Below are 12,445 nucleotides of genomic sequence, written 5' to 3'. Positions count from 1 at the left end.
CTGACACTAACTATCTGGTGGTTAATTGTTTTTGTGTGTGATGTGCCAGATAAGATTTTTTTGCTGTTTAGTGGGTTGCGACAAAGTGAATTAAACTGGTCCGGCCTGTATGTGGCCCACGATAGAAAATTAGACAGCCCTGCTTTACAGTGATAAGCACACATTAAAAGAGCAGTTCCTACAACACCCAGGGTCCCGATTATTATTGAGCAACGACTTGGGATTGAGACCAATTTGCTATTGACCAAGCGCAGAGAAAATCATTCTTTCAGCATATTGGCCACAAACAGGAGTGACGGTGATATTTGAACAGGCGCAGCAGCTTTTAGGTGTTGGGCAAATCCCATTGAAATAAACCAGCATATTTGCATTCGCTGCAGGACTGACAAACATTTATGGTTACACAACCAACTTCCCCTTTGTGCTGACTACTGTTATGAAACCATGATGTCATCTATACTGGTTACTACAGATGCTGGTTATTTTGACTGGGGTGGGGGTGTGTACTGTGCTTTCTTTTCAGTTATGAATGTAATGTGAGCCTGAACTGAACCCGTTTAGTGTGTTACACAGCTTAGGCATTTACACTCTACCAGAAGCAACATTTAGGCAGCGACAGCATCCCTGATTTTTTCCTGATTGCGAAAAACAGGCAAGAATATGACGAACTTTCCTGGATGTGATACTCATGGGAGGAATAATGAAAAGTGAAGCAAAGTTCACAAAGGATACTCCTACTGGGTGCAGGGTAAAGTCAAATTTAAGACTGGAGATAAGTGTTGGCTGGGGCTTTGGTCCTGATTAAAAAACGCGAGTCACTGTATAACACGTCCTAGAATAAAAACAAACAAAAATCTCAGAATTAGTGCTGATTTGGAGTGATCCACTGCCTCAAGTAGATCCAAACCATGCCAGCAAAATGTAGCATGAAGGAGTCACAGCATGCCCTGATATGGACAGTACGGGTTTCAGTTTTTTCATTTGATTTTTTTCAGCTGTGTGTGCACTTTCTTCTGTTATCTTTTATAAAATTGGAAATGTTTTTGGATGCAGAGAAGGAGAAGAAACAGTGAAGTCATCATCTAGACACCAGGGTGAATCCGGAAATAAGAGCTCACATTGAACTTATTTGAGAAATTCTATGCTCGGCTTTTTTAGATTTGGAAATTACCAATTTTACAACCTGGAAAAATGTGATCACGTATGGTGATATCCAAGCAGCATTCCCCCAGGTGCTGAACTTGTTCATCAGCCATCATTTATTTCAGAAAGAGTTGGTGAGGTCTAACACAGACGTTGAGTGATGAGGTTTGAGTTCTGCCTAAAGCTGAGGGCCAACCAGTCAGGTTCATCCACACAGAACTGGGAAAACTTTTATTTGAGGATCTGGCTTTATACACAGGAGTGATGTCATGTTGAAACAAGACATTAAAGTCTCCAAATTCATGTTGGAATTACTTGTTGTGCAAAGAATGATGTTTACTAGGCTCAAACTGGTCGCTTTTAGTTGCTTTGATTTTGTGCACAGAGACAGTTTCTGAATATTCGCCTTAAATATCCATCTTACTATCCCTACATATATGCCGTCTACCATTATAAATTATGTTGTTCAGCTCTACTAACTTGAACATTTGTTCCCCTTTCCATATAGTTGGGATGTAAGTACTTATCCTGGTTGTTTCTACAGTATTTTGCAGTACAAAGAGCCTCACCTTTATATCTGTAAACTTATTCTTTTGGTCAGAACTCAACAGATATGACTGTGGGTGATGTTAGAGGTTCTCAAACTCAATTACCTGTACAAAAATACTCTTTCAATAGAGCTGGAGACCTCCAAAAGGGGTTCAGAAGGTGTTTAATGTCACCTTAAAGCCAGCTCTGAGTCACTTCTTGGGAAGTAGCCTGAAACACATTCATATTTTGGACATTTTACAGTCTGTGAAAAGTCCTGGGTGCAGTAAACAAGAAGGGTTATGTAAGGGGGTTGTAAGTTATGAATATAGCGGGCAGGTAAAGGCATATAAAACACATACACACTTCATCTGCATCTCACCTGACAGCCAAGTTCTCTATGGGGATGCTTGGTCCACACAAACACCTATGCACACATATGTATACCTGACTGTATTTTGGGTTGCTGTAGCTCAGGAGGTCTGATGCATCCATCATAGTGTGAATGTTGGTTAGAAAGCACTTAGGTGTCGAACAAAGGTACAGTGGTTTGCAAAAGTACTCGGCCCCCTTGAACTTTTCCACATTTTGTCACATTACAGCCACAAAAATGAATCAATTTTATTGGATTTCCACGTGAAAGACCAACACAAAGTGAGAAGTGGAACGAAAATCATACATGATTCCAAACTTTTTTTTTTCAAATAAATAACTGCAAAGTGGGGTGTGCGTAATTATTCAGCCCCCTTTGGTCTGAGTGCAGTCAGTTGCACATAGACGTTGCCTGATGAGTGCTAATGACTAAATAGAGTGCACCTGTGTGTAATCTAATGTCAGTACAAATACAGCTGCTCTGTGACGGCCTCAGAGGTTGTCTAAGAGAATATTGGGAGCAACAACACCATGAAGTCCAAAGAGCACACCAGACAGGTCAGGGATAAAGTTATTGAGAAATTTAAAGCAGGCTTAGGCTACAAAAAGATTTCCCAAGCCAAAAAACAAAACAAAACACTGTATCTCTATACATTACCTGAATTTGTTGCTCCGTGTGAAGTAGCAATTATAAGAGAGGCAGATGAAGAAGAAAAAGGAGAGAAGATGAACAATATGAATGAAAATAAATGCCCAAATGTATTCCTAAACGGTTTTTGGAATAACCATTTAGGAATCAAAGACATTTTGATAGACAGTCCCCAACTTTTAGAAACTCAAAAGTAACTGGACTGATGCCATGAGATAAAGCATTTCCTTGTTATGTTATAAAAATGATGCAGACATCTGAAGTAGATTCAAGGTGTTGAATTTCCTTTTAATTAAAATTGAATTAATGCTGAAAGACTGCACAGTAGATTGTTTAAAATCTACTGTGGTGGTGTCCAAAAGGCAAACCTCTAAACAATGTGCCCAACAAATCATTGACCCAACCGTAAGGCATTTGTTAAATCATACAGCAGCTTTAAAACAGGTCACTGAAGTCTGCTACAGGAAGGCCAAAACAGACAGAGGGTCAAAGAAGCAAGATGGTTGATACCTGAGGTGAATCCATAAAAACACACTTTATACCTTCAACAGGAGTAGCACTGACCAGCCAACAAACATCAGTCACGTGTGTGTCAGTCATCAGAGAGGAACATGGGGTGTCGGTGTTGAAGAGGGGAGGACAATGTGCTTTTAGGACCTTGATGTTTGGTAGGAGAAATCAGTGGTTCTTGATGTGCTCAGTTTTACTCAAAGGTCATCGCAGCACCCCCACCTCACCTGCCCTTTTTCTCCCCCTCTCATGTTTCATGTTTCAGTGTTCGCTGCCAGCCAAAACAAAGAGTTGAAGGATCAGTTAAAAGTTAAAAATAGAAACTGCAAAACAAAGCTGGCGAGCTTATTACTAAAAGGAGAAATCGGCTGTCCTCTGGAAAAGTTTTGTGATGCCACCTTTGGTTGTTAGGCTTCCCATCAGCTGTGCTGGTGTTCTGAAATAGTTAAGTCATAATAGCTGCTGATAATGACAGTGACTTAACCTTTAATGTGGTTTTCTGGCTTTATAATGTTGTTTTATTTTGAACAATTGCTTTATTTCACATTTGTTTTGACTGAGGTTGAAAAACTAAATAAATGATTTCTCCTTAAGGTGCGCTTGAAGATGCAAAAAAAAAAAAAGAATAAATAAATAATAATGTCATGCTAATTTTTCATTTCAAAACTTTTCCTTCACTAACCATACCCTGCTTCCGCGCATGTACAATGAAAGCTTCAGGTTTAAACACAGGGGCAGACAAAAACAATAATTAAGGCTGGGAATTTTGAGTCCATACCAGGCCACCCTGTTCATGCAAACCACCAGACCGCTATTTTTCTTAGGCTACCCCTACGTGTTGATGTAACTGGTGCCAGGCTGGCCCAGTGTTGACCACTATGTTCTGCTGGGAGCAAAGTTATCCAGACGGCAAAATACTGAAATTTGGGACTGACCAAGTAGTTTATCTGAATACTGAGTTTTTAATGTGTGCTAAGGCTCTGGGTGCTCTCTCAAAAACTCACTTGGGAATCCCCCAGGCACACCACATGAAGGCTATAGGTTACAGTGTATACTGTAGTATTTTTGAATAACTTTGCTTATTTTAAATGCTGCATGTAGAAAGAGGGCTATTCTCAAGTTTTCCCTCTCTCTCCTGATAAATATCAGTTATCTATAGAGAGAGGGGACATGGATATCTAAGCACTATCTAAGCACTTAGATAACTGCTCTATGTTATATATTAGGGTCACGCTCTGTACTCCATATGGACTACAACTACAGCTAACTATATGTGAAGAAGAACTTTAGCATTTCTGTGGAAGGCTACTTGTATGATGTACAGTAAGATCACCTTACAGAGTGGTTCCCAAAGAATATTCTGGGGTTTCCCCTCCAACAGCAGTTTTAAAAAAGGCCTTCAAAGCATTTTTTATTGATTTCATGGGGGAACACGGATGGGAGCGTTGGTGTGGATAACAAAGAGGCAGATGAAAGTTGGGCTTAATCTGTTTCTTTTAATGCCAGCAAAGGTCAGACTCATGTGCCTTCCCACCCACCTCCCCTGGCACCCACATAAAGGGTACAGGAATACACAAATGCATAGCCCAGCATGTGGAAAACAGCACTGGAGTTGTACTGAGGTTTCTGCATATCACAGACAAATAACAGATTTACTATTTGTTGTTTGTGGATATGAAAAAAGTGTTAGTTATCAATAAGTGGACATGTGTGCTTCCTTGAGAATAATAGAAGAGACGGGGAGGATGAGGATGACTTGTTTAAAGGGAGCTGTAGACAGGACAGCAATAGAGACGTAACTCTTTGTAGATGAAAGGGAAAATGATGCAGGGTCATTTTTAGCCATTTAATGATGGAGCTTTTCATCCGAGGTGCCTCACAACAATGAGGGGGTGGCATGTCAAGAATCAAATATCACAGATGTTTTAGCTCTTTAATTCACATTTGGGCTTGACTATGGGTGTATATAAAACACACACAGCCAAGGGGGGACTTCAACCATTTTATTTAGGTCTTCTGAATTAAAGGTCATAATTTTGCTGTTTGTTTGTTTGTTTGTTTGTTTGTTTGTTTGTTGGTTTGTTTTAAATTGAAGTGACATGCAAGGTAGTGCTGACTCAGCATACAGTAGCAAATTGTCAATCCGGTCTTTAAGTGATGACGTGATTAATCCTGCTTCCGGGCCCAAACTACCCTGCGTTTAATAAGACTGTTGTGTTTTTGACATGTTTTAATGCTTTGTATCTTATTCTATTTAATCTCAAAAAGCCCCTAAAAACAGTCAGTGACTGTTTTTCACTCTGTTTCCTCTCGGTTTTTATTACCGCTAATCATTTTAAAGCTCAGTTTTTAAGACCTTAGATGTAACTACAGCCCAGCCCATGCAGCAGTATATGAATGACTAACCTCGTATTCTGGATGGATTATCTCAGTTGTTCTCCTGGCCGAAGTTTGGTCCGTTTACAGCCTGCCACGCGACTGCATTTGTTCCTGACCATTGGGAGCCCTCGTGTTAACTTTTATCAAGTGGAAAAAATTAGCGTTCATCCTCCAGCTTCACTGTTTATATTATGCTAACATAGCTGTGTCGCTAGCGATCACGTAGCACATCGTTATATACCAGCTAGCCAAACTTCAGTAACCCTACAAACGTCACTGCTGTTTACTTTGTCTTCATTTATGTTGGAAGAGCTGTACGTTTGAATTTGTTTCAGAAATCTCTCAGTCAGAACATGGTATATTATATTTAGATGGAAACTAGCGAGCTAACTTCCTGCTAACTTCTGACTCCGTTAAATTTAATAAATTCCGTTTTCATGGATGCCTGGATGTTTAACTTAATTGTTACACCTGGTAGAGCAGCCACACTGATCATTTTATTACAGACGAAAGAATTTAGACAGTTTTTCAACTCTCAGTGATCCCGCGGTGATCGTGTGACTTAGGGACCTGCAGCAGAGTTTGGGCCCAGACATTGCTAACGACATCAGACTTAAAGACCGGATGGCAAATAAAACCCCCAAATCCAACATAACACCCATGATTTATTTTATTATTACTCTGGATAGGACCATTACTTACGAACTGTATCAAACTGTATGAAACTAGGGACTGAGCGCATAAACACATCACAAAATTGTTTACTCAGATCACACTTTTAATAAGCAGTAGGATAATTTGCCTTTTGCAATGCATCCCATTTAGAATGGAAGAAGCACTTTTTTGATCCCCTGCTGAAGTTTTAATGAACAGTCTTATTCTTAAGGTACTTTCATTGTTTTGGGAGACAGAGTATTTGATCTCCAAGCAAAACACGACTTAGTACTTGGTTGAGAAACCTTTGTTGGCAAGCACAGCAGTAAGACATTTGTTGCAGTTGGTCACCAGGTTTGCACACATCTTAGGAAGGATTTTGACCCACTCCTCTTTACTGAAACTATTTAAATCTTTTAGGTTTCTTGGGTGCCACTTGGCAACTCAAAGCTTCAGCTCCTTCCAAAGATTTTCTATAACACTGAGGTCTGGAGACTGACTAGACCACTCCATGACCTTAATGTGATTCTTCTTTAACCGCTCTGCTGTAGTCTTGACAGTATGTATTTGACCCTCAATGCAGTGAAGTTGTCCTGTACCCTTATTCAATTCAATTTTATTTATATAGCGCCAAATCACAACAACAGTCGCCTCAAGGCGCTTTATATTTTAAGGTTGACCCTACAGTAATCTGGTTGTTCAGTGATGACACGACGAATCCTACTTCCGGGCCTAAAGTAGTCTGCGTTTAATATGGCTTTTGTGTTGTTAACATGTTTAATGTTATGTAATTTCTTCTATTAGATCTCAAAAAGCTCCTAAAACAGTCAGTGATCACTGTTGACCTCCCTCGGCTTTTATTACCACTAATCATTTATTTAAGCTCAGTTTTTAAAACCTTAGGATGTAACTACAGTCCAGCCCATGCAGCAGTATATGAATGACTAACCTCGTATTATGGATGGATTATCTCAGTTGTTCTCCTGGCTGAAGTTTGGTCCTTTTACAGCATCCTGCCATGCGATTACATTTGTTCCTGACCACCGAGAACACTCAGGTTAACTTTTATCGAGTGGAAAAAAAGTAATCTTGTTTATATTATGCTAACATAGCTGTGTCGCTAGCGGTCACGTAGCACATCATTATATACCAGCTAGCCCAACTTCAGTAACCTTACAAACGTCACTGCTTTTTAGTTTTCTGTCTTCATTTATGCTGGAAGTGATAACAGAGCTGTAAGTTTTAATTTGTTTCCAAAACCCCGCAGTCAGGACATGCTATATTGTATTTAGATAGAAGCTAGCGAGCTAACTCCCTGCTAACTTCTAACTCCGTTAAATGTCATAAATTCCGTTTTCATGGATGCCTGGATGTTAAACTCAATTGTTACACCTGGTAGAGCAGAACGCTGATCATTTTATTAAAGATGAAAGACTTTAGACAGTTTTTCAACTCTCAGTAATGCCATAGTGATCGTTTGATATACAGTATGGACCTGCAGCGGAGTTTAGGTCCAGACACGGCTAGTGACGTCAGACTGAACAACCGGATACACACAGAGAAAAAAAACGAACAATCATATGACCCCTATGAGCAAGCACTTTGGCGACAGTGTGAAGGAAAAACTCCCTTTTAACAGGAAGAAACCTCCAGCAGAACCAGGCTCAGGGAGGGGCGGGGCCATCTGCTGCGACCGGTTGGGCTGAGAGAAGGAAAACAGGATAAAAGACATGCTGTGGAAGAAAGACAGAGATTAATAACAAGTGTCTACCCTTAGCAGATAAACAGCCCAAAGTTTAATGTTTCCACCTGTGTGGTTGACTGTGGGGATGGTGTTCCTTGGGTCATACTCAGCATTTCTTTTCCTCCAACAATGGAAGGTCAAGCTCTTTCTCCCAGGTAGATGGTAAACTTAAGACAGGCTTGTACATGTGCCTTCTTGAGCACTGGGACCTTTTGGGCACTGCAACATTTAAGTCCATTATAGAATAGTGAGTTACCAATGGTGTTCTTGGGGACTGTGGTCCTAACTCACTTCAAATCACAAACAACCTCTATCCGTGTAGTTTTGGAGCAATCCACCACCTTTCTCATGGCCCTCCGAGTCCTTACCCCACGAGGCAACATTTTGCCTGGAGCTCCAGACCAACATGATTTTATATTTCTTCTATTTCCAAATAATCACACCAACACTTGTCACCTTTGCATCACGCTTCTTGTCAATGGTAAAAGGAAAGCCACCTTCTTGCCACTGAAAACTCCAACTTTAACCCTATCATAGTTAACCCTTGAATCTTCCCTCTTGCTTTACGCTTTTTGGAGACTAAGTATATTTTTTATATACAGTTTGAGTCAAATATGACACAATCAAGCTCATTAGCTAGCTGAGCACACAGCAACATGTAGAAAATGGCTAATGTCATTAAAACTGACCGCATGAAATATTAAGTTTGAGAAATAGCTTTGCGTACAGTATTTCAGTGGGAATACACATTAATATGCTCAAATGCCTTCACATATCCAGTCTTTTCCGTCACTGACTTCTTACCAGGTGTTTTTACCAGGCTCTCTTGACCACATTTTTTCAGCCCCATAAATCTTCTCTCCTATTATGTAACTAAGCTTTGTCGGAGGTCTTACATTCTTCTGTGTACATCTACCTAGCCCCATAAACCATCACACAATCTTATTTTATAAATTTTCAGCTAGGGAGAAACAATGCCATAACATGCTTGGTTCTTTACAGCAGCTTCTATAAAACATTGTGAAGGTTTCTACAGTTGTATTGCTGTGTTAGTGCAGTTGTGTTGTGATCCTGTATTTTGCCTTTAGAAAATTAATCAACATCACATTCAGGGTCCAGCGGGTCTTAGCGAATGGGAGTTCACTCACGCCTGCTGCAGCGTTACTGCTTCACCAAAACTGGAGAATGTGTGTCAGAAAAACAATATGTGGGAATAACACCAGGGTTACTGCCCAGGGAGTTGCATGCTTTTCAGAGTGGGTCAACAGTATAGCAAAGGGAGGGAAACCATACTGATTGCTGATTTGTCTGAAATTCATGACTGGGATCAAGTGTGACCTCACTGTGCATCGAGTTCGGCGTTGGCTGAGGAATCTCATGGAGAAGCCAAGCGGCTGTTAAACAACCTTTATCATCCTTCTGAAAATAAAAGCAAATCTTTCTGTTGCTACGGGAGCAACTTAAGGTCTGGAAGCGCAAACTGCACCTGTAAAACCAGCAAGAGACCTAAAATAGAGTACGAACCTCAAGAATACCTGCATTCTTGCCCTTAAAAGTTTGTAGACCGATCCATTATAGAGAACAACAGCATTGCATAAAAATACGAAGCAGCAGCAGGAAAAAACAAGAACAAAGGCAATTTCAAATACTACTCGATCAGTTTGAATTATAAACACAGAAAATTGCTGTCAGATTTTGATCCGTGCAATAAAAGCTGGAAGCATCTGGTTGGTAAAGGCTTCACTTTCAGTGCGACAATGATCCCAGACACAACGCCAGTGCAGTAAAAGCATACCTGGATAGAAAAACACACAATGAATTCCACATTGGACCTCAACATTACTGAAGCAGTGTGGGATCATCGGGATCAAACAGAACAAAAGGCAGCCAACATCCCAAAAAAAGCTCTAAATGTCATTTCAATGTGTGTTTGCACATATTTCAATAAATGCTATAAATGCTATAAATGCACCCATTTCTCATTTTTCTACTGACATATAAAGACAGTGAGGGGTCGCTCAAGACTTTTGCACAGCATCAAACAACTTGATTTATTACATCTTTAGAAGATTTTGCTGCTCTGAACATGTTCCTCTATTTTGCTCTGTTACCCCCATAACAGAAGTTTGCAAAAATCAGGAGGCCAGCAGGTGTTAGGGTGCCTGCTGGTTGTCAGATATGGCTGAGAGAGATCAGCCACTCATGAGTTCTTGAAGAACTCATAGTAAGAAAACCCGTTTTTGCCTGTAGTTCCTCTAACACTGAGCTGAACCTCTCCGTTTGTCCGACAAAGCTGTGTTTTGACTAATTCTCCCAACCTGCTGTGCAACCTGTCCCCCTAGCAACATCAGCTTGTGCCTGTATATCTCCACATCATGCATTAGTGGAAAACATGTGGCCCATAAGTGTACAGATGTGAAAGGTTTTGATGATTCTGTCTATATTTCTTTTGGTGTTGACGTCTTACAAAGTTTTCTTGTAAATATATGAGTCAACCGTGGCTGCCGGTGTTGAAGGTTTTCACAAAAACTCATAAACAAGGGTTAGAGAAACCATCACAAAGCCCCACTTAATTCTTCCTCTGCCGCTGTGTAGGAATCATACTGGGGATTTTTTGTAAGAATCCCACCATGATTTGTGAGCCTTGATTATATAATAATGTAGCTAGGGATTGTTCATAAAAAAAACTTAATTTCAAGTTATCAAACCGATTCAGAGATGTCCAAGGAGAAGAAAAACTCATGGAGTGATAAAGGAAAAGATCAAAACTTGGAAAACATGTAAGAGAAAACCCAATAGAGGAATGGAAACATGGACACTTGTTCCCTTTATCTTTGGTTTTAAGATGCTCGTAATGAGTTTGAACTCTTATGAAAACCTCCAGCAAGTCAAAAGACGTCGACCTTGAGCATGCAGTGTTCTTTAGTTCCTCAGTCAGAATCACCCCCCGCAAAGTCGCTCAGCTCCAGCCTTCACAAAGGGACTTCACTAACCAGTAGGTGACGTCACGGTTGCTGTGATGGCCGTATCCACAACCACACACTCGAAACAAGTTTGGTGATATTCATCCACTCTCTGCGCTCACATTAATCAGACGTGCAGGTCTAAAGTTTCTCCCTCTCCCGCACCGTTGCCAGATTTAATTTCCTTTTTGCTGCAGTCATGAGAGTTTCACAGCACACGCGCAGCTTGTTTGGTAATTTGTTTCAACGCATTTCGTCACACAACACTTTATTCTAAATGATGAGGAGTGCATTTGGTTTTCACTACTTTTTCACTGATTTGTTAAACCGTCTTTAGCACAGGATACATCACACCATACTTTATCAAGGAAACGAAGATACTGCCATCCCATAATTCATAGTGATTCACCTTCTGAAGATCAGTAAATATGCCCCAGCAAAACTTTTGTCACCAAAACTGATAAAGTGGTGGAGATCGTGGAAACGTTAATAAAACATGTGCTTTCCACTTCGTGCCACAGCACACTGATATGTTTTGATTTTTGAAAACAGCCTGTGAACATTACGCTGCCTTAATACGATCCGTTTCTTGTCAAGGTGTTGTCATGCATGAAGAATCATGAATCAGTTTAGACTCTGGGTCAGCTGGAATAAGTGTTGGCTTTAGGGAATTGTACCTTTTTAAACTAAATGCTAAACACGATATGAGGTAAATTTTTTGGACTATTCAACCGTACTCATTAGGCCAGATTGTTTTCTTATGTTCTTGCTTTGTTAAGCTGTACTTTTGAGTAGAGATGGACCGATCCGATATTACGTATCGGTATCGGTCCGATACTGACCTAAATTACTGGATCGGATATCGGAGAAAAATAAAAAATGTAATCCGATCCATTAAATATCACGAAAGCACCTCACAAAACTTGCAACACGCCGTAACTCACCTCAGAACGTTAGCACGTCGAGCAGTATGCATCACGTGATAGAGCGGCTGTGGCATGCGGGACCTGTCGGTGGTCTGGATAGCATTTGGAGCTTCGCTAGCAACCCGGCATTTCATCTCCGACAAAGTTATCCCCGAGAGAAGTACAGCAAGTGTGTAAGTCCATCTCTGAATGTTTGTAAAGCATTCCTGCGTTAAGCTTAACAAGCGACTGCCTCTTCTTGCTGCTACTTCAATCATGAAACTGCTTAACGATCAGCTGATCGGCTTTTCTGTCGGGAGTCCGTCTCTCTTGTTTGTTTTTGGCCCACTTTGCACCAGAAAGAGGAAACCAGCGGCTGAACAACAGCAGCACGTTTAAGCTTGATCAGCTGTTGTTAGAATTTATTTAATATTACTTTCTACTCGAGGATCTTTTTCTACGTAGCTGACGGCTGGTAACTGTGCAGGGGCGGATCTAGCAAAGTTTAGCCAGGGGGGCCGATAGGGCATTAACAGGGAAAAGGGGGCACAAAGACATACTTTTCTTTCTTATTCTCATTTAAAATGTCGAGCTTTTA

The 12,445-nt window shown here is 40.6% G+C and overlaps 1 protein-coding gene across 1 annotated transcript in view; it reads right to left on the bottom strand.

The window, feature by feature from the left end:
* Positions 1–2,087: 2,087 nt before the first annotated feature.
* Positions 2,088–12,445, bottom strand: part of arhgap20 (Rho GTPase activating protein 20) — a 45,530-nt gene continuing 35,172 nt past the window's right edge. Inside the window, exon 16 of the transcript XR_005696238.1 lies at positions 2,088–2,098. The gene's annotated coding sequence lies outside the window, so the exon portion shown is untranslated. The remainder of the gene's footprint in view (positions 2,099–12,445) is intronic.

The sequence above is a fragment of the Simochromis diagramma genome, unplaced genomic scaffold (assembly GCF_900408965.1).
Source record: "Simochromis diagramma unplaced genomic scaffold, fSimDia1.1 OVJJ01000091.1, whole genome shotgun sequence".
Classification (NCBI taxonomy): Eukaryota; Metazoa; Chordata; class Actinopteri; order Cichliformes; family Cichlidae; genus Simochromis; species Simochromis diagramma.
Note: the sequence above shows the minus strand (reverse complement) of the source record. Positions and strands in the feature narration are given on the sequence as shown.